This window comes from Pongo abelii, chromosome 3 (genome assembly GCF_028885655.2).
Source record: "Pongo abelii isolate AG06213 chromosome 3, NHGRI_mPonAbe1-v2.0_pri, whole genome shotgun sequence".
NCBI lineage: Eukaryota > Metazoa > Chordata > Mammalia > Primates > Hominidae > Pongo > Pongo abelii.
Window position 1 is genome coordinate 164,343,965 of NC_071988.2, and position 21,077 is coordinate 164,365,041.

At 35.4% G+C, this 21,077-nt stretch overlaps 1 protein-coding gene across 9 annotated transcripts in view; it reads right to left on the reverse strand.

Moving 5' to 3' along the window:
* INPP4B (inositol polyphosphate-4-phosphatase type II B) overlaps window positions 1–21,077 on the reverse strand; it is an 829,855-nt gene that overhangs the window by 349,185 nt on the left and 459,593 nt on the right.

Consider the following 21,077-nt stretch of genomic DNA (forward strand, 5'->3'; position numbering starts at 1 on the left):
TCAAATCCTTTGATCAATATTTGACCTTTCTGAAATCCGAACTCTCTATATATTATAGAGATTAAACCACTAGCCTCTGAATTGCAAATAACTTTTCATATCTAATTTTCATCTTATTTATGCCATACATATAAAATGTTTAGATTACGATACAGTCATAAATTACCACATATGTCTTTTCTGGACTTCTTAAGAAAACTTTCCCTACTCCTTGCCTCTAGATTGTACAAATAGTCTTTCAGATTAACTTGCAGAAGTTGTGGTGTAGTTTAATTTTCTACACTTAAATAATCCAAATGAAGTGCATTTTTACACATAGAATATAATAAACTGAATATTATTTTCTTCTAGATGGACAGTCATTTTACCTGCACTTTTTTTCTTAAATAACCCATTCTTTATCTATTAACTAAAACCATCAAAATCATAGTTAATTATCATGAATCTTGCAGTCTGCTTCAGGATTCAATATTTTTCCTCACTCTTCTTTTTGTCTATTACAATTAAAAAACTATGCAGATTTGATTGTAGTTTTATGTTTCAATGCCTGATCAGGTAAGTCTTACTATTATTTTTAAAATTCCTTGGCTATTCTTGGATATTGATATTTACCCATAATTTTAAAGAAAAAAATGTATCTAATCCCCAACATTCCTCTCCATAAATACTTTTGAAATTTTATTTAAAATTATGTTAAATTCATGCATTGAATTTGGGACAGTTTCTATTTGTGCTTTTCTTTCAATAGATATGTAGTCCCATCTGTAAAGATCTTATTGTATATTGTTCAATAATATTTTATACTTTTCAGCCTGGCGCAGTAGTTTACACCTGTAATCCCAATACTTTGGGAGGCCAAGGCAGGTGGATCACCTAAGATCAGGAGTTCATGAACAGCCCGGCCAACGTGGTGAAATCCTGTCTCTACTGAAAATACAACAACTAGCAGGGCATGGTGGCAGGTGCCTGTAGTCCTAGCTACTCAGGAGGCTGAGGCAGGAGAATCATTTGAACCGAGGAGGCGGAGGTTGCAGTGAGCTGAGGTGGTGCCATTGCACTCCAGCCTGGATGACAGACTCCATTTCAAAAAAAACAAAAAAACATACATACACATATACATATATATAATATAAATTTTATATATATATAAATTTATATATATATAATTTATATAAACATATAAATAATATATAAAAATATATTTATAAAATATATATATTTATATACATATAAATATATATTTATATACATATATATTTATATATGTATATAAATATATATATTTACATATTTTATATATATTTATATATAATATATATTTTTATAGATATTATATATAATGTATATATAATGTATATATAAATTATATATATAATTATATACATTATATATATAATTTATATATACATTATATATAAATTGCATATATTATATATAATATATATAATACATATATTATATATAATATATATAATACATATATTATATACAATATATATAATACATATATTATATACAATATATTATATGTTATATATGTAATATATATGTTATATATTATATGTAATATATGATATATTATATGTAATATATATGATATATTATATGTAATATATATTACATATAATAATATAATATTATAATTATATATATTATATATTACATATAATAATATAATATAATTATATATATAATATATAATAATTATACATATTATATATTGTATATAATATAATATTATATACAATATATTATATATTATATATGTAATATATATGTAATATATATTATATGTAATATATATGACATATTATATGTAATATATATTACATATAATAATATATGACATATTAATATATTGTATGTAATATATTATATATAATAATTTATATATAATATATAAATTAAATAAATTATATATATTATATATAAATTTTATATACATATAAAATTAGGTCATTGATTTACAAATACATTTACCTGTAACCCACAAACTTATTAAATGAACACATTAGGTCTTTATTTACCAAGGTGTCTTGGGCTGTCTAGATATTTCAATCATAGTAACAGAAATAATTTTGTGTACTCCTCCCAGATTTTAAATAATTTTCTCATCATCTTTCCTACAGAGTCCGAGAAAATATTGAATAATAATGATGATAGTGGTTAAGTTAGTGTCTAGCAGAAATAATTTAAGCATTTAATTGTTTAGAATATTTATATTACCTTTTAAGGACTTATTTTTACTATATTCTTATATTTCTCTTTTTCTAGTAAGTGTGGCCATGAGATTTATTAAATGCCTCTTAGCAATGAGTTTTCTCCTTTAGTTATTAACAAAATGGATTGTGTTGATAGATATACTGATATTAAGCCACTCTTGCTTTCCTGAATTAAACCTTACTTCGTCCGAGTATAATTTTCTTCATAGATTAATCCTACTGAACACTGTTACATTTATAATCTTTCCACCTATGCTTTTAATTGAAATTTAATTATAGCTGTTAAAAAAACATTCATTAGGTTTTAGTATTAAACATACCTAGTCTTCATAAAATATACTTTGGAAGCTTTCTTTTTTTCCCAATATAGTCACAGTCATACTGCTTATGTACCAGTGTTTCAAATATTTCTATTACAATACTCATAAAAGGTGCTTGAAAGAGTAACTGCTTACCACCTAGGCTATGAGGTTGTGGGTCAAACCTAACTGCCTAAATTTCTACTTCCTTATGATGAGCTTCCTAACATCTTCTGAGCAGACACCCATCAAAACAGAGTTATGTGGAAATGTCAAAATTCCAATCTGTGGACACAATAGGCTCAAACTAGATCTGCCTTGCAACTTATTCAACCACTTTTCTCAATGGTATCCCATGATGTTTAAAAATGAAACTGCTCACTATTCAAACACTGATAAGAGAAAAAAAAGTCATATTTTTACCAGAAAAAAAATCTATTGTTTTTGGACATGTATAGTAATAGTTCAGAAATATAAGCTTCAAGGATAATCATTAATATTCACAACAGTGGTTGCACAGGCAGGAGGGAAAGGAGAGGAGATTGAGAAGGGGGATATAGAGGACCTTGACTTTATGTATGATGTTTTTTGCTTTGAATAATATCTGTGTTGGGGGGAACACAGGTGTGAGCTTATTATTCATGTGACCTCTCTGCATGTCCAGCTATTTCACAAGAAAACTGTTCTGTGTCTCATTAAGTTATCATCGTGCAGCTGTCAAGAAGCTCATGCGATGTCTTGCACTTGGCCAACCATCCCGCAGACATTTAAACAGGTGTCTGAGCAAGTTGTCTCAAGTTGTCTCAGCTCTGAGGACCTCAAGATCCACCTATACTCACATTCTGGATGAGTTAGCTATCTTGGGAAGAAAAGTGTGATCAGTAAGTTTCCAATCTGACATAGCTTTTAAAAATGTTCAAGAATTCCAGTATGTGTGGGTTAAGACAAAAGAAATACCTTAGAAAAAACAAGTATTAACTCAATTAGTTAGTAACAGTTTCAGTAAATTACATTCCAATGAATTGCAGTCATGCATTGCATAATGATGGGGATAGACTCTGAGAAATGCATCATTAGGAGATTTTGTCATTGTGTGAACTTTGTAGAGTGTACCTACACAAACCTAGATAGTATTGCCTACTACACACTTAGGCTTTATGAAATAACCTATTGTCCCTTGGCTGCAAACCTGTACAGCATGTGACTGTACTGAATACTGCAGGCAGTTGTAACACAATGGTAAGTATTTGTATATCTAAACATATCTAAACACAGAAAAGATACAGTACACCTATAGTACTAGAGTCTTACAGGATCACCATTGATCTTATGGAATCACCATTAGTCCATCATTAATCAAAACATCATTATGCAGTGCATGACTGTATATCTCTTGATTATAATGCCCTTTAATTTATTTTATTTAACTTTTAAGTTCAGGGGATACATGTGCAGGTTTTAGTTAAACTTGTGTCATGGGGGTTTGTTGTACAGATTATTTTGTCCCCAGGTATTAAGCCTAGTACCCAATAGTTATTTTTTCTGATCCTCTCCCTCCTCCCACCCTCGACCATGTAGTATTTGGTTTTCTGTTCCTATGTTAGTTTACTGAGGATCATGGCCTCCAGCTACATATGAGTTCCTGCAAAGGACATGATCTCATTCTTTTTTATGGCTGCATAATATTCCATGATGTATATGTACCACACTTTGTTTATCCAGTCTATGGTTGATGGGCATTTAAGTTGATTCCATGTCTTTGCTATTGTGAATAGTGCTGCAATGAACACATGCATGCATGTGTCCTTATGATAGAACAATTTATATTTCTTTGGGTATATACACAGTAACAGGATTGTTGGCTCAAATGGTATTTCTGTCTTTAGATCTTGAGGAATCACCACACTGTCCTCCACAATGGTTGAACTAATTTACACTCCCACTAACAGTGTATAAGTGTTCTTTTTTCTCTGCAACCTTGCCAGCATCTGTTGTTTTTGACTTTTCAATTATAGCCATTCTGACTAGTGTGAGATGGTATCTCACTGTGATTTTGATTTGTATTCTCTAACGATCAGTGATATGGAGCTTTAAAAAAAAAAGCCACTCTTGAATGTTCAGTGGAGGTAGAGCTCAGTATGAACTTAGGCCAGCATTCCATTACAGAAAAACAGAGTAGAGTATGCTTCTCTATCTAGTGATTAATTATAATAACTTGTCCACCTCTGAATACAGAACAGGAAGTGGTCTTACCAAACCATTATATTTAATTGAAAAAGTGAAAACTAATCCTGGATATTGTCATTTTAAAATACGTTGAGCAATTTTTCTGCAATTTACACATTTGTAGACATGTAAGTGTGAAAGTACTAAACTACGTTTCTGTTTGCCTTCATAAAATAACAATGAAATACCCCTCAGTCAAGCATCCATTCTGCCACAGCCAAGAGATTTTACTTATTTGTGTATTTTTTTATTTATTGACTTTTGAAAATAAATTATGTTATTTTTATGACAACTATATACTACGTGATATTTTGATATATGTTCACATTGTGGAATAATTAAATCACGATAATTAACAAATAATCATCTCACATAGTTGTTACTTTTTTGTGGTGAGAATATTTAAAATCTTCTCTTTTAGCAATTTTGAAATATACCATGCATTATTACTAATTATAGTCACCATTCTGTGCAACAGATCACTAAAGCTTATCCCTTTGATCAGCATCTCCCCCTCTCTGCACTTTCTTCCCCCAGTGTCTGAAAAACACTATCTTCTCTATTTCTATGAGTTCAACTTTTTAAAATTCTGCATATAAGTGAGACCATGCAGTATGTGTCTTTCTGTGCCTGCCTTATTTAACACAATGTCTTCCAGGTTCATCCTTGTTGTCACAGATGACAGAATTTTCTTTTTTAGGGATGAATAGTATTCCATTGTGTACATACACCACATTTACTTCATTCATTCTTCCATTGATGAACTCTTAGGTTGCTACCATATCTTAGCTATTGTGAATAATCTATTGTGATAATACTACAATGAGCATGAGAGTACAGATACTTCTTCAATATACTGATTTCAATTTCTTTGTGTATATACTATTAAAGAAAACTAAATAGGGCCTGAGAAGGACTCCATGCTTCTATATTTGAGTCTTTATGGGTGAATTGCAACCTAACTTAATAGGTAGACAAGATTGAAAACCTAACTTAGGAGTATGCACCTGTAACAATAGCTGAGTCTTGGCCAATCCCAGCAGCCATACTTCAACCACTTAAACACTGCTGAGTGTTCAAACCATGTTCAAATAAGGCAAATGCCGAGCTGTAACTAATTCAGCTGTTTCTATACCTCACTTCTGACATCTGTATGCCACGTCCCTTTTTTTGTTGATAAATCTTTTTCCACTATGTGGCTCCGCTGGCATCTCTCTAAATCTACTGTGATTCTGGGTGCTGCCCAAATCGTGAATCATTCCTTGCTCAATTAAACTCCTTTAAATTTAATTCGGCAGAAGTTTTTCTTTTAATAGATGGTGTCAGAAGTGGGGTCCGAAATAGACCTTCTAACGACCCCCAGGAGCACTGAGTGAACAAGCAAGGTACCTTCTGGACCCACTTGTATCCATCGATCTCTCAGAGCAGCTGGGTATCATGGGTAAGTTCTTTCTTGGATTTCAGAGCTCTACGGGTTTGTGTTTTGAGCTCTCTGAGTTTCTTTGAGCAAATTTCTGTTCCAAACTGGGTTTGACAGTCATGACAGAAAGTGGACTGGGTCCAGGATGTGATTTGATCCGGTAATTAACTGGCTTAGATCCAGTTAGAGGCCTCTTACATCCCACTGGTTCAGAAAGAAACTGGTAGTAAATGGTAATGTTGCAGTGGTTGTAAAAATTTGTCCATTAAAAATTCATGGGGATTTTTGTGTTCTACCCCTTTGTTTCATTTTTCTTGCATGCTTAGGTAGGAAATGTCATTGGCTAAGTCATCAAGGGAACCTGAGAAAAAGCTAATATTTTAGATAAAAATGAGGTCCTTAATTTCTAAAAAACTGATTTCCTTCTGGCATATACATTAGGCCCAGGAGGCAGCAAAGTCTTACAGAAAGGGCAAAATCTTGCTAAAGATAACTTACAGTGGAACATTCCAAATGAACAACAATGCACTGAAGTGCATTTAAAAAAAAGAGAAAGAAAGAAAAAAAGATTTTCTTTTGTGTTGCGTTTGGCCTCCAAGGTTATATAGTGTGACAAGCAGGATTAGGTCACTAGAGCCACTCAGGGAAAGGAACCCAGAAACCTGATATGCCAACAAAAGGGTAAAAGTTCTTATCAGTCACACTTCTGGCCTCTCTCTGTGCAAATCGGTTGGATGAATGGTAAAAATCACGGTTTATATCCTCTGTTAAGTTTTGATTAATGGGAAAAAGGATTCGTGAGGCTAATGTTGAGCTGTAGTGAATCTGGTGTGCTTTGTGTGTCTTTCTGTATTGTTCTAACATAAAGAGGGGTACCTTAGGATAGAATGTGGGCCTAGGTCCCCATAAGCCCGCTGTTCAAGATGGCCCAGCAAACTGGTCAGTCATGTCCTTGGGAGCATGACATTGTAACCACATGGCAGTACTTTCTCTTGGTCTCTGCCATTTTACAACAGCAGCCCAGGTTCAATCCTGGCTTAGAGAATGAAAACTATCTGGTTAATGTCTGTGCGACTTTTATTATTTGCTGATTCTCTTCCCCCTCCACGAACAACTTCCAAGTTCTCTTAAATCTTCCTTTCTCCGAGCTACCTCTAAAGATTCTAGATTTTATAAAAACTGCTTACCACCACTTTGAAAATACCTTGTATACTTGTGGTTAAGTTATAACCTTAGTTAAGGTTTGTTGCTTTCACCTGTGAGCTTAAAATCCAGGACTACTAGCCAGTCGGCACGGCTAAAGCTAGGCAATAAGAAATTTAAGAGCATTTTTAAAGGAGTGCTATGGTTAAAAGTCAGCTTAATTAGAAGTGGCTATCCAAGTGATAGGTATATTTAAAAGGCCTATGTTTTTCTCTTCTTGGATATTATTTTTCTGGAAAAAGGGTTTTTTTTTTTCCTTCTCAGTTGACTAAATTATTTTTCTCCATTTGTCTTGCCACTCTTAATGCACACATGAGAGGCCCTAAGATAACTTCTAGTAGCCTGGGACCCCTTAGAAAAAACAGAGGAGGAGCCATAGAACCCGTTTTGGGAAAAACCCATTTTCCTCATGGAACCCCAGGAATTGAAAGTGAATAGATCCCACTCAAAGTCTAAGGCTCTGTTCTGTTGTGTATTGAGTTATCTGATGTTTTTGACTTTGGTAGGTATTAGAGATTGCTTCGCATTTTGAGAGAGCTTTAATTTAGTGTGCAATAAATAGGTAGAAAATATACTTTTAGGGATGGGCTAATTAAAAAATGGGCTGATTGGCTTTGGGCTGCCATGCAATAAAATGCACAGTAAAAGAATTGCACTATCTTCTCCTTTTGGGGATCCAAGATACAATGTAAAAATGAGGCCCTCAATTTTGGAGATCTGTTTTGCCTTTCAGCTATGCCTTGTATTAGGCTGTAGAAACTGCATATTTTCCTAAGCCTGTGTTTCCAAGGTCTCCACCCTAAAGCCAGTAATCCAATTAAGAAACTTAGAGGCCCGGCGAGGTAGCTCTCACCTGTTATCCCAGGACTTTGGGAGGCTAATGTGGGTGGACACAAGGTCAGGATTTTGAGACCAGCCTGGTCAACATGGTGAAACCCTGTCTCTACTAAAAACACAAAAATTAGCTGGGCACAGTGGCAGGTGCCTATAATCCCATCTACTTGGGAGTCTGAGGCAGGAGAATTGCTTGAAGCCGGGAGGTGGAGATTGCAGGAAGCCGGGAGGTGGAGATTGCAGTAAGCCAAGATTGCCCTACTGCACTCCAGCCTGTGTGACAGAGCAAGACTCCGTCTCAGAAAAAAAAAAAAAAAAAAGAAACTTAGAAACTGGTAAATGAAAAATCTTTCAACTACTGGATCTTTTTCTTTCAATGTAGTTATATATGTGTCATGTGTATAATGTTTCTATAAAAGAGCTCTAATTAATTGGCTTAAAGAAAAATACGCGCTTAGATCAAACGTTTTGAAAGAAAAAAATTGTAATGCCTTTTAGTTCACGTGACTTCAGTAATCTTTGGGAAATAAGTTTTAAAGATTGTTAGCAAAAATAAAGCCATTTGGTCTAAATTAGGCAGGTCAGATATTAGGTTTGTTGAATGCTTTAAGATCATAAACTGCATCTTTGGCTTTTGAAAATTGTTCAATTTACTTACTTTGGAGCCTTAGAGTCTAGATAAGGCATGGGGACATGTGGACAGCCACATCCCAAACTATACTGGAAAGAGTCAGACCTCACCAACACCTAGTACATAATTAAAATAACTTATGAGATTTTTTACCAAGATTAAAATTTGCTAAGAGTTACCATGATAACATGTAATTGAGACGACTGAAAACATAGTTTTACATGCAAGATGTCTGAGGAGAGTGAAATGTGTTTTTGGTAAAAGATTATAAAAAGGCATGGGGATGTACATTTTTGCCTAGAGGATGAAAGGATTGTTTTAAACTAGGTAACGCTAAAAGTTTGAACAAGTTGTAAAAGGTTTGTAAAAATTAAACTTGTAAAAAAATCCTGTGTGGACACTGGCTAAAGTCAAAGGGGTATTAAGTTTTTCTGTAAATTGAACATTGGAATAAAAGCCAAACAGACATTTCATAGAGCACTAATCTGCACTTTCACAATTTTTTCACACATTTTGGCTAAATGAATGACTTATGGTAACTTGGACTATGGAAATTATATTTCATAATATCAAGTGTTTTAAACATTTAACATATTTGATAGGCTTCCCAAATCAAATCTCAGCTTCAAAATTATCTTTTCTGACTTACAACTTTTGAGATGCTACAGAGGGCCCCTAAAACATTCAAAAGAGAGGTAAACAGGATTATCTGACATGTTTAGATATATGGGAAGCATTCTCAAAATAAAACATAATGTTTAATGTTCTCTGGGTTATATTTTAGTGTATGTCATCAATATCTTCCAAAGTTGAATGGGATTTCTGAAATTCTAATATGTCTGAGTATATGCTATCATAATTATAGTTATTATGTTGTTAATGTAGACCACAGAAATAATCAAATTGCCTTGTCAATTGTGTCTTTAACTATGACCATTTAGAGTCATTTCCACAGTTAATTGCATAATGCTGATGCACTTTCTGAAAACTTCGCAAGCATGCAAAATCCTAGAATATGGTGTCTTTTACGAGGTTCATAAAAGAATGGAAAGGACCCTGAAAAGCACTCTTCAATACAGGTTTCTAGTAACTTTAAATTCATGTCATTTGGACTGGTAAGAATTCCTGAAACTTTAATGAAAAGACTGACTGCTTTATAAAACTGCTAACCCAAGTATAACAAAAATTATTTGAATACCAAGAAAATACTTTGTCAGATTTTCATACTTAATCAGCTAATACTAAAATTGTTTAGATATACAATTTGAATAAATTCCATGGTCTAAGCTAAATTACCTGTAACAACCCATCAGTTACCAGTGCTAGGCACCTAAATTGGAAAAACAACTGGTATTCAAGAGGAAAAAGTCCAGTGTTAAACATGGACTCGGCTGGGCATGGTGGCTCATGCCTCTAATCCCAGCACTCTGGCAAGTCGAGGTGGGTGGATCATCTGAGGTCAGGAGTTCATGACCAGCCTGGCTAACATGGCGAAACCCCATCTCTACTAAAAAATAGAAAAAAATTATCCGGGTGTGGTGGCTGGCATGTGTAATCCCAGCTACTTGGGAGGCTGAGGCAGGAGAATCACTTGAAACCAGGAAGCGGAGGTTGCAGCAAGCTGAGATCATGCCACTGCACTCCAGCCTGGGCCACAGAGCAAGACTCTGTCTCAAAACAAACAAACAAAAAATGAAACAAACAAAAACAAAAAGAACCCATGTACTCTTGGAGAACCGGGATGGCCATCTTATCTTTCTTGAGTCCTCAAAGCTATTGTTATTAAAAGTTCTGCATTCCATTATTCATCACAGAAAAGATAAAATAGTCCAAATTGAATATATTGCCATAGTGACTTCTAAATTCCTAAAATAGTTTATAACCAATGTTTGGTTTGTCAACCCATATTCCTGAGAAAACAATCAAAGCTTCAGGTACATTTGGTTGCCTGATGGGCTGTTTATAAACATTTTATAAAGGGATTTTATTCAATTGTGATTTTCAATGCATGTTTTCTGATTGTATAAATGCTTTCCCATGGAAGAGGGCTGATGTTATAAAAGTAAATTATTATGCTACAGTGTATTTTCAGCAGAAAAAGAAAGCTTTTTATGGTTCACTGAGGACAGTCAACCTCTTCGCAATCTAGAACCCAAAGATCAAATCTTCTGAGAATATCAGAGAAAGACTGCCTTTGACATCCACACTACAGCAAAACTTCAGGACTGTGAACCTTGGGTTTATAATCTCACAACTGAGAATGGTCCCTTCACACTGTTGGAACTGTATACCCACTGGAACCCCTTTAGGTAAAGCTAACCAGGAAAATTTCTTCCCAGAAAAAGATGGCATCCTTGATGTGAACAGTTTTTCCCAAGATCATAGATAAAGACTTCTACTATCATAAGACTCTTATCTTTGAATATTTTTTCCTTGTTTATGCCTCTATGAACAATAGAAATGAAAAGGGGGTCTGTTACGTGCACTTATGGTGTATACTTTTATTTGTGAAGGATTTTGCAGCCAGCCTTATACATGGATAACCTTATACTTTGATAAAGATGAAGGCTCAATATAGGTGAGAAACTTTAATGGTACATATGTTGCCTCACAATCAGTCAGAAACAGAACATTGGTTCACTCCTCTTAACCCACAGCATGGGTTAAAAAGAACATTGCCGGGAGGCTTTCGCTCTTCTAGAAGGGCATCATTTGTTAGGTCTATTTTCCATGGTTGGAGTAAAAAAGGCAATGATTAGAAATGTATCCCTTACAATAGGCTCTATAGCAGATTCTACTGTAAAGGCTATACTTACACAACAGGCTTTAAATTCTCCTGTCAAAGTTATGCTAAATAATAGAGTTGGCTAAACAGAAAAGTATCTGTGCAGCTGCTGACAATTATGACCTACGGAGAAAACATTGGGTATTATAGCAATTCAGTTGCAGGGGATTAACAAAAAGACCACTTAGTTAAGGGAGCAGACTCTTTGTCTACATCATTCTTTATTTGGTTTTAGGTGATGTGGTTTATGCGGACCCTGGGTAAGGAGCATACTCCAAACTCTTAGTATTACCCTCTTGATAGTTGTAAAAATAATCTCCCTGGTGTGCTGTACTCTCTCAAATATTTTAAATGTTTATATGAACCCATCTCTAAAATGTCAAATGGTCTCTTTTCAACTGGAATGACAAGAGCTGAAAGAAATGTAAGACCATGAAGACATTTAACTTATGAATGACATGCCGAGGCTGAAAACCCCAAATGATGGTAACTGAGAGTGGTGCCAAGGCCCTGAGTTTTGGTCACACTCTCACCTAAGTGAAAACCTGACCAAAAAGGGGGAACTAAAAAAAATATATATGGGAGGCCATTGTTTTGGACCGAGCTCATGCACTAGGACCCAACAGACCAAACCAAACCAAACCAAAATGGAGTCACTTATGCTAAATATAACATAATCAAACTAAGACTTTAAGGAGACACGTAGATCCTAGAACAGACCAGGTTTGGTTTTTCTCCTGTAAACAGGATGTTTCAGCATAAGGAGGTACCCTCTATTCAAGTCCTTGCTCCTACCTTTGCAAAACTCACTGGTCTACTGTTTCCGAGTGGGTTTACGCTGGTAAGAGTGACATTAATGACTAAAGTATTGGTCAATCTCTCAAAATTGAGAAAATGACCAAAAAAGAGGAATTGTTAAAGCAAACCAAATACGGCCTGAGAAGAACGCTGCCCTATATTTGCGTCCTTGTGGATGAACGGCAACCACAAGCTTGAAAACTTAGGAGTATGTGTCTGCAACAATAGCTGAGTCTTGGCCAATCCCAGCAGCCATACTTCAACCAATCATACACTGCTGAGTGTTCAAACTGTGGTCAAATAAGGCAAATGCCAATCTGTAACCAATCCAGTTGTTCCTGTACCTCACTTCTGATTTCTGTATGCCACCTCCCTTTTCTTGTCTATAAACCTTTTTCCACCATGTGGCTGCACTGGAATCTCTGAATCTGCTGTGATTCTGGGGGCTGCCTGATTCTGAATCTTTCATTGCTCAATTAGACTCCTTTAAATATAATTTGGCTGAAGTTTTTCCTTTAACAATACCTAGAAGTGGGATGTCTGGATCATATGGCAGTAGATCATACGGTTTTTGAGAAACCGCCATAGTGTTTTTTTCTGTAATGATTGTACCAATTTACATTCCCACCAACAGTGTTCAAAGGTTCACTTTTCTGTTTTTTTTTGTTTTTGAGATGGAGTCGCGCTCTGTCGCCCAGGGTGGAGTGCTGTGACACAATCTCAGCTCACTGTAAGCTCCGCCTCCTGAGTTCATGCCATTCTCCTGCCTCAGTCTCCCGAGTAGCTGGGACTACAGGCGCCTGTCACCACGCCCGGCTGATTTTTTGTATTTTTAGTAGAGACGGGGTTTCACCGTGTTAGCCAGGATGGTCTCAATCTCCTGACCTCGTGATCTGCCCGCCTCAGCCTCCCAAAGTGCTAGGATTACAGGCTAGAGCCACCGCACCCGGCCAAAGTTTCACTTTTCTTTATATCCTTGCTGACAACTCATTAATTGTTGTCTTTTTGACAATAGCCATTCTAACAAGTGTGAGGTGATATCTCATTATGGTTTAAATTTGCATTTGCCTAATGATTTGTGATGATGAGCATTTTTTTAATATACCTGTTGGCCATTTGTATATTTTCTTTTGAGGAATGTTTATGCAGGTCCTTTGCCAATTTTCTAAATGAGTTGTTTTCTCATTATTGAGTTGTTTGAGTTACATACATATTTTGAATATTATCCCCTTATCAGATGTATGATTTGCAAATGCTTCCAATTCGTGGTTGCCTCTTCATGCTATTAATTGCTTCCTTTTATGTGTAGAAGCCTTTGATGCAATCTCATTTGTTTATTTTTGCTTTTGTTGCCTATGTTTTTGGGGTCATAGCCAAAATATCTTTGCCCAGATAAATGTCACGGAACTTTTCCCCTACATTTTCTTCTAGTTCCTTTTAGTTTCATGACCAAAGTTTATTTTTTAAGAAATTCATAATTAAACTTACTTCCGTTTCTACCATCAAAAATTCAGTCTTTCTCCATGCAAACATCATTATTTCCTTGTGGAAAGTGTCAATGCTTATCCTTTCCTCTGTTGTGAGAGCCCAAAACAAAAAAGCAAAGCAAACATAGTTTTTGAAGAGATGATAGAGAACAACTACTGTGTGAGTGCAGATAATAGTAAAACAGAGAGGACAGGAATATGACAGAAAGGGAGAAACAATGTGAAGAGCATCAGCAGAGTGCAATGTACTTTGATATGTAAATTCCAGAGAAAAGGAAATGAAAGAGGCAGAAATGAAAATGCAAATGTATGGATAGTAGTATCAATGCTAAAAGAAATAACATAAATATGTAATACTTCTGCTTCTGCTTAAAATATTAAAAGTTGCTAGAGACTGTTACCCCCATTCTAACACTGAGAAGTCAAGCGAACTATAAAAATAATAGTTTTTGTTAAACTCATCAGGAAACCGAGTTTAATAAACCAAAATAAAACAAAATCCGAGAGTTGACAGACTTTTCCCAGACCTTTCTTCAAAAAATTAAAAATAGAACTACCATAGGATACAACAATCTCACTTTTGGGTATTTATCCAAAATAACAGAGCAGGATTTCTAAGAGATATTAACACTGCAACATTCATTGCAGCACTATTCATAATGGCCAAGATGTGGAGACAACCTAAACGTTCATCAGTATATGAGTGGATAAAGAAAATGTGGCATATAAAATGGAATATTATTTAGCCTTAAAAAATAGGAAATCCCATAATATGTGCCTGGATGAAAGTTTAAGACATTATGCTGAGTGAAATGAGCTAATCACAGAAGGATGCATACTACATTATTCTAATTACAGGAGGAAGTATCTAAAATTGTCAAACTCATAGAATCAGAGAGTAAAATTGTGATTGCCAGGAGCTGGGGAAAGGGAAAAATGAGGAGTTGCTAATTAATTAGTATAAAGTCCCAATTATGCAAGAAGAATAAGTTCTGGAGAGCTGCTGTACAACAGTATCCCTATAGTTAAAAATACTGTACTGTATATTTAAGATTTTTTAAGAGGTTAAATATCATGTTAAGTGTTCTTACTACAGTATTTTTAAAAAGAGGGATTAACCATGAATGCAGAAAAAATTGATAAACTGGACTTAATCAGAATTAAAAAAAATTTTGTCAACAAAATGTATTATTAAGGAAAGTATTAGGCTAAGCCAAAGACTAATAAACCCTCTAACACTTATACACAACAAAAGCACTTGTATCCACAATGTACGAAGAACTCTGAGAACTCAACAAGAAAAAGAACACTTTTTTTAATAAATAGGCAAAAGACTTGGATACTTCATTTTTTCAAAAAGAGAGGAATGGCCAGTAAGCACAGGAAAATGTGCTCAACATAATTAGTCTTCAGGAAAATGCCAATTAAAACCACAATGAGATACCACTTCATACCCACTAAAATAGCTAAATGGAAAAGTTTGGCAATATCATGTGTTGGAGGAGAAACTGGAGCTCAAATTACTAGGAGTAGGACTAAAAAGTCATGTAATCAATATGGAAAATAATTTGACAGTTTCTAGGGAACTTAAACATGAATCTGTCCTATACTCTAGAAATTACACTCCTCAGTATTTACCCAGAAGAATAAAAGCACATTTTATACCAATATTTGTCAACATATGTTCATAGATGTTTTATTCATCATTGTCAAAAATCGGAGGCAACATAAATGCCCATCAGTAAGAAAGTAAATGAACAAATTGTGGTATATCACTACAACAGACTGCAATAAAAAGGAATGGGCTAATGATTCATGCAGGAAATTAATTAATCTAAAAACATGTTGAAGAAAAGATACTAGATGTAACAGTGCAAAACTATAAGATTTCATTCATATAAATTTCAACAGCAAACAAAACAGATCTTTAGGAAAGTGTTTGCCTCAGGTTGTATGGGGTGGTAATTGGCTGGAGAAAGTCAGAAGGAAACTTTCTAGAAAAATGGAAATGGACTATATCTTGCCTTATGAAAGTGACATGGGCATATGCAATTGTCAAACTCATGGAACAGAACAGTTAAGATTTGTCCAGTTTGTTACATATAAATTATATCTCAATTTAAAAATTATGTCCTTTGTAAATAAATCCCACTTATCAACAAGGTAAGTGAACTTAATTATAAAGGGTAGCAACATTTTAGAAGCCTCATCTCCCTCTACATGGAATCTGTAACTCCCTTTGCAAACTATGTCACAATGAAGACAGGAGCATTTCAAAAGGCAGAGGCTGAGTGAATGAGCAGGTTGAGGGAACCACGTAGTACACATTTTAAAAAAGGAAAAAACAAGGCCTATGGAACAAAAGCAAAAGTTTGAGACATAAACTCAGGTATTTCACAACAGGTAATAACAGCTATTTTTTTTCCCATGAATAATTGACCACTTCATTATAAAATTTATTTGGACAGTTTCAATTAGTTATATATGCTTAAGTGCCTAAAAATTTTGGATATAGGTTTTTCTCCTCTAGTTGAATACTGACCTTGTTTTCGTAGTTGATCAACTTGTAAGCTTCAAAAGAAATGTGCGGCCGGGTGTGATGACTCGTGCCTGTAATCCCAGCACTTTGGGAGGCCGAGGCGGACGGATCACGAGGTCAGGAGATGAGACCATCCTGGCCAATATGGTGAAACCCTGTCTCTACTAAAATACAAAAAATTAGCCGGGCGTGATGGCGGGCGTGATGGCGGGCGCCTGTAGTCCCAGTTACTCGGGAGGCTGAGGCAGGGGAATCACTTGAACCTGGGAGATGGAGGTTGCAGTAAGCCAACATTGAGCCACTACATTCCAGCCTGGTGACAGAGCAAGACTCCGTCTCAAAAAAAAAAAAAAGTGCTTTGAAACTATCAATTGAAATAAAAGTGCCATACTACTGTGGGGAAATAAAAGTGAGAGAAATCCTATGGACAATATATGTACCATAACATAGCCTAGAAAAAATAAAGGATCTCAGACTCGGCCTCCTCAGATTCTTAGAATACCAATTTTTTCATCTTTAAAATGGGCATGATACTTTCCTCAAAGGAGTTTTATGGAGATTAAAAAAACATACAACAGCCTGGGCGCGGTGGCTCACGCCTGTAATCCCAGCACTTTGGGAGGCCTAGGCGGGCAGATCACGAGGTCAGGAGAGCGAGACCATCCTGGCTAACACGGTGAAACCCCGTCTCTGCTAAAAATACAAAAAAAAATTAGCTAGGCTTGGTGGCGGGCACCTGTAGTCCCAGCTACTCGGGAGGCTGAGGCAGGAGAATGGCGTGAACCCGGGAGGCAGAGCTTGCAGTGAGCCAAGATCGTGCCACTGCACTACAGCCTGGGTAACAGAGCAAGACTCCGTCACAAAAAAAAAAAAATATATATATATATATATATATATATATATATATATAAAACATATTAAACATAGTGCTTGGCATATACTTAGTAAACAATCTCAATTTATTTTTCCTTACCCACTGTACCATATCTTATAGATGAAGAAGAAAGCCAACTATCAGAATTTGTATCTCAATAGGTATAGTTAGACTTAAGCTTCTTAAGAAGCCAATTTAGAAAATCAAGTGAAATAAAAATAAATTAAATGCAAAACATTATCTTACATAGAAAAACATAAAAAATGAACTGCATACTACTGTCTAGGGAACTGCTCTAGAACTAAACTGCCCTGGGCATATAACACAACACACATTATGTAATATGTACATCCAATCTTGATAACTTTTTCTGAAAGTTTCAAATACAGGGTTGCTAGTAACTGGCAGTAAAAAAATGTCTTAGGACTACATCCTTCCCTGAGAAATGCTCAGTGTTTACTGGATACCAGTTTCTGTCCTATAAGCAAAGAATTTAACAAGCTGATGGTACCACAAACATTTGTTACTTTCAGAGCAAAAAGAGGGGAGTCAATGTATACTTCTGCAAAATAGAGTAGAAATTCAAACTTTTACCATGGGCAAAAATAATTTTGTGACCTAATATATGTTTGCAGATTTGATGGCTGTCCTCAGAGGGTGTTGGAAGAGGCTTACTCATCAATATCTTCCAAAGCACCATATTGCATGGGAGGAATGGGAAAAAGAGACAAAGTTTTATGGTGATGTTTTCCTTTCTAAATTTCCTTTTGCCCTTTTTTTTTTTTTTTTTTTTTTTTGAGTCGGAGTCTCGCTCTGTCACCAGGCTGGAGTGCAGTGATGCAATCTTGGCTCACTGCAACTTCTGCCTCCCAAGTTCAAGATATTCTCCTGCCTCAGCCTCCTGACTACCGGGGATTACAGGCGTGTGCCACCACGCCCAGCTAATTTTTGTATTTTTAGTAGAGATGGGGTTTCACCATATTGGCCAGGATGGTCTCAATCTGTTGACCTCGTGATCCACCCACCTCAGCCTCCCAAAGTGCTGGGATTACAGAGCCGTTGTGCCCAGCCAATTTCCTCTTGCTTTTAGGTTTCTGCCGTAACATATGAAAGACTCAGAATCCCACAGCTTGACTCTAGGGCTAAACATTGTAAATGATGTCCTGAAAATACTTTTGTCTATGTTTCAGTTTCCAGCAGTTTTAAAATAAAGCCTAAAATTAATATACATCCAGAAGATATCAACCTTACTATATGAACTAGGGTTCTCATAGCCTAGCCATGGGCTTCAATTTCAGGCTTTAAAATTGCCATCAGACAGTGGAATGTTATGGCAGCTCATCCTGAGAAAATAATTTCCTTATAGTGAGGAAAATAATCAAGAGATCACTCTAATACTAATACATAAAGACCCTTCACTCCGTCTGCCCCACCCCTCCCCCACCTGCTAAGCATTCTCTATCCGTCTGCCAACTTATGGCAGTGAATGGAAGGATGAAGGATGTAGTAGAAGGAAACAATAGTTACTCTGAATCAACTTCATTTATTATGATGATTAATTGCATTTCTGCTGAAGTTACTAAGATAATCAATCCTAGATCCAGTTTTTTAGAGGAGCACAAGAACAACTAGTTAGTGAGGTAACATCTGCATCAAAAGCACAGAGAAAAGGCCATCATTTCTCTTTAAAAACATCTAGTACAAATATGTATGCAAATGATATGAAATGGCAAAGTAACGTGTTTATTTCACTGGTTATCTCTAAGTAATAAGCTCAATAGGAAAACACAAGCAATTTAGTCATCTGACTCAACTAATTAGTATTCAACCAATATAGAAGATCTGCTCGTCCTGAATCAGTCTAGTATGATCAATGGTTTGCTAGGACCAAATATTTAAACTACCTTAAAACACATGCACACAATTTATTAACCTTCCAAAACATACAAATATTCACAATCTCATCTCTTATGCCTTAAGAATATTACGATCTTAAAATATTTAGGTTGTTGAATGCTTATAATTATAAGCTGTACTTTAAGCCACTTGCTGCTTTCCTCCATCATTCACTTTAAAGAAAAACTTAAGAAATGAAAGAAAGGGGCAAAGATAAAGACCACATGTCCATAGGAACTATTAGCATATTAATCTACTGTGTTTCTATTTACACTTCCATCACCAAAGCTAATTGTTAGCTATGTTAAGGAAGAGGTTATGCCTTAATTAACAGTGCTTGATAAATGCAATCTGGTTGTATTTCTTAAGTATGTTCAAGTTTCACAAGTCTTACTTCACAGTAGGGGTTCCAGTTCATTCCGTACTTTTATGCCATAACACCTCTGATCAAGGAAGAAAGTCTTTAAAAGACCCCAAATAATTAGTTTCCAGAACTAAAGTCAACAAAAAGCATAATTAATGAGTACATTAGTTGTCTACCTCCAAAGCATTAACATTCATGCACATTTTAAATGAAGGAGATTGAAGGAGATAGAAACACATTTGGCATGTAATATTTCTAACTCTGATACTTCTAAATACTTCACAAACCCAAGAATTTAGGGGCAACATTTTCACTTCTGTAGCACAGTGTTCCTATAACTCAGCCCTTTCCATGCCCCACCCTATGTCTTAGGACTGTTGGAGAATTAAATTTAATCAGCTGCTTTGCAGAACATAAAATCCTATAGTTTCTCCTCTGCTTTTCCTTTTGTCCTGATCATTTCTCTGCACAGTTGCATCACCCACTCCCACCTTCCACTTGAACTATATCTCCTTCCTCCCCAACTTTATGATTCTTTCACCTTTTCCTCCATTTCTCTCTCTTCTCTGGCAGAAGGTTGAAAACAAAAACAACAACAATAAACAGTGGGTGAGAGCTCTGGGCATAATTTATCAAAGCTGGTCTAAATATCCCAGCTGCAGTCTACTCCTTTTTCACATTACCTCAAAAACCAGAGGTTGGAAAGGAAAAGACAAAACTCCCAGGCAAATATTTTTCAGTTGCCAGTTTTAACCCAAATTTTTACCTTTTTTATTCAAAGAAGTAATAAACAGCAAATGTAGGGCCACTTGAGAAAAAACAAAATCAGTAAATATAGAAAATTATTTTGGTTAATATTCCCTTAATTGATTTTTACTATTTATAAGAAAGCATGAGGCAGCTGCCAAAACAATAACAGCAATAATAGCAGTAACTTACCCTTATTAATTACTCTGTAACAGTCAGTAAACACTTTACATATATTAATTAATTTAATCCTTACAACAATCCCATTAGGTAAGTATTTTAAAAGATAAAACAGGGGAACCAAGAATTTCCTCTCCCAAAGCCAGTAAATGGAACGGAATCAGACAATAAGGCTGAGAATCTGCCTTCTTAAGAATTGTACCCGATAGCCACAACTGTTTTGTTTCCATGTACATATGCTGTGCATTTACTTGAGTCTTTGTTCTGCAATTTTAAAGAAATGAACTTTTCCAGGGCTAAGATGCACAGAAATCCCTTCAATATAAAATATTTTTTTCCATTAAATGTTCCCACTATTAGACTAAATTTTGTGGTAAAGAATGGAAAGAAGAGAAAGTCACCAGCAAAACAGGAATGCCGAAGTGAGAGCAGAGTTCAAAGTGACATTTTCCCTATACAAGGCACTCTGGGATTCCCCAGGTCCAGCAGCATCCGTTAGCTTCAACCAGAACTCTCCTGGAACCCACTGGTCCACCTGCCATTAAAGAGTTTACTGCCTCATGCTACAATAT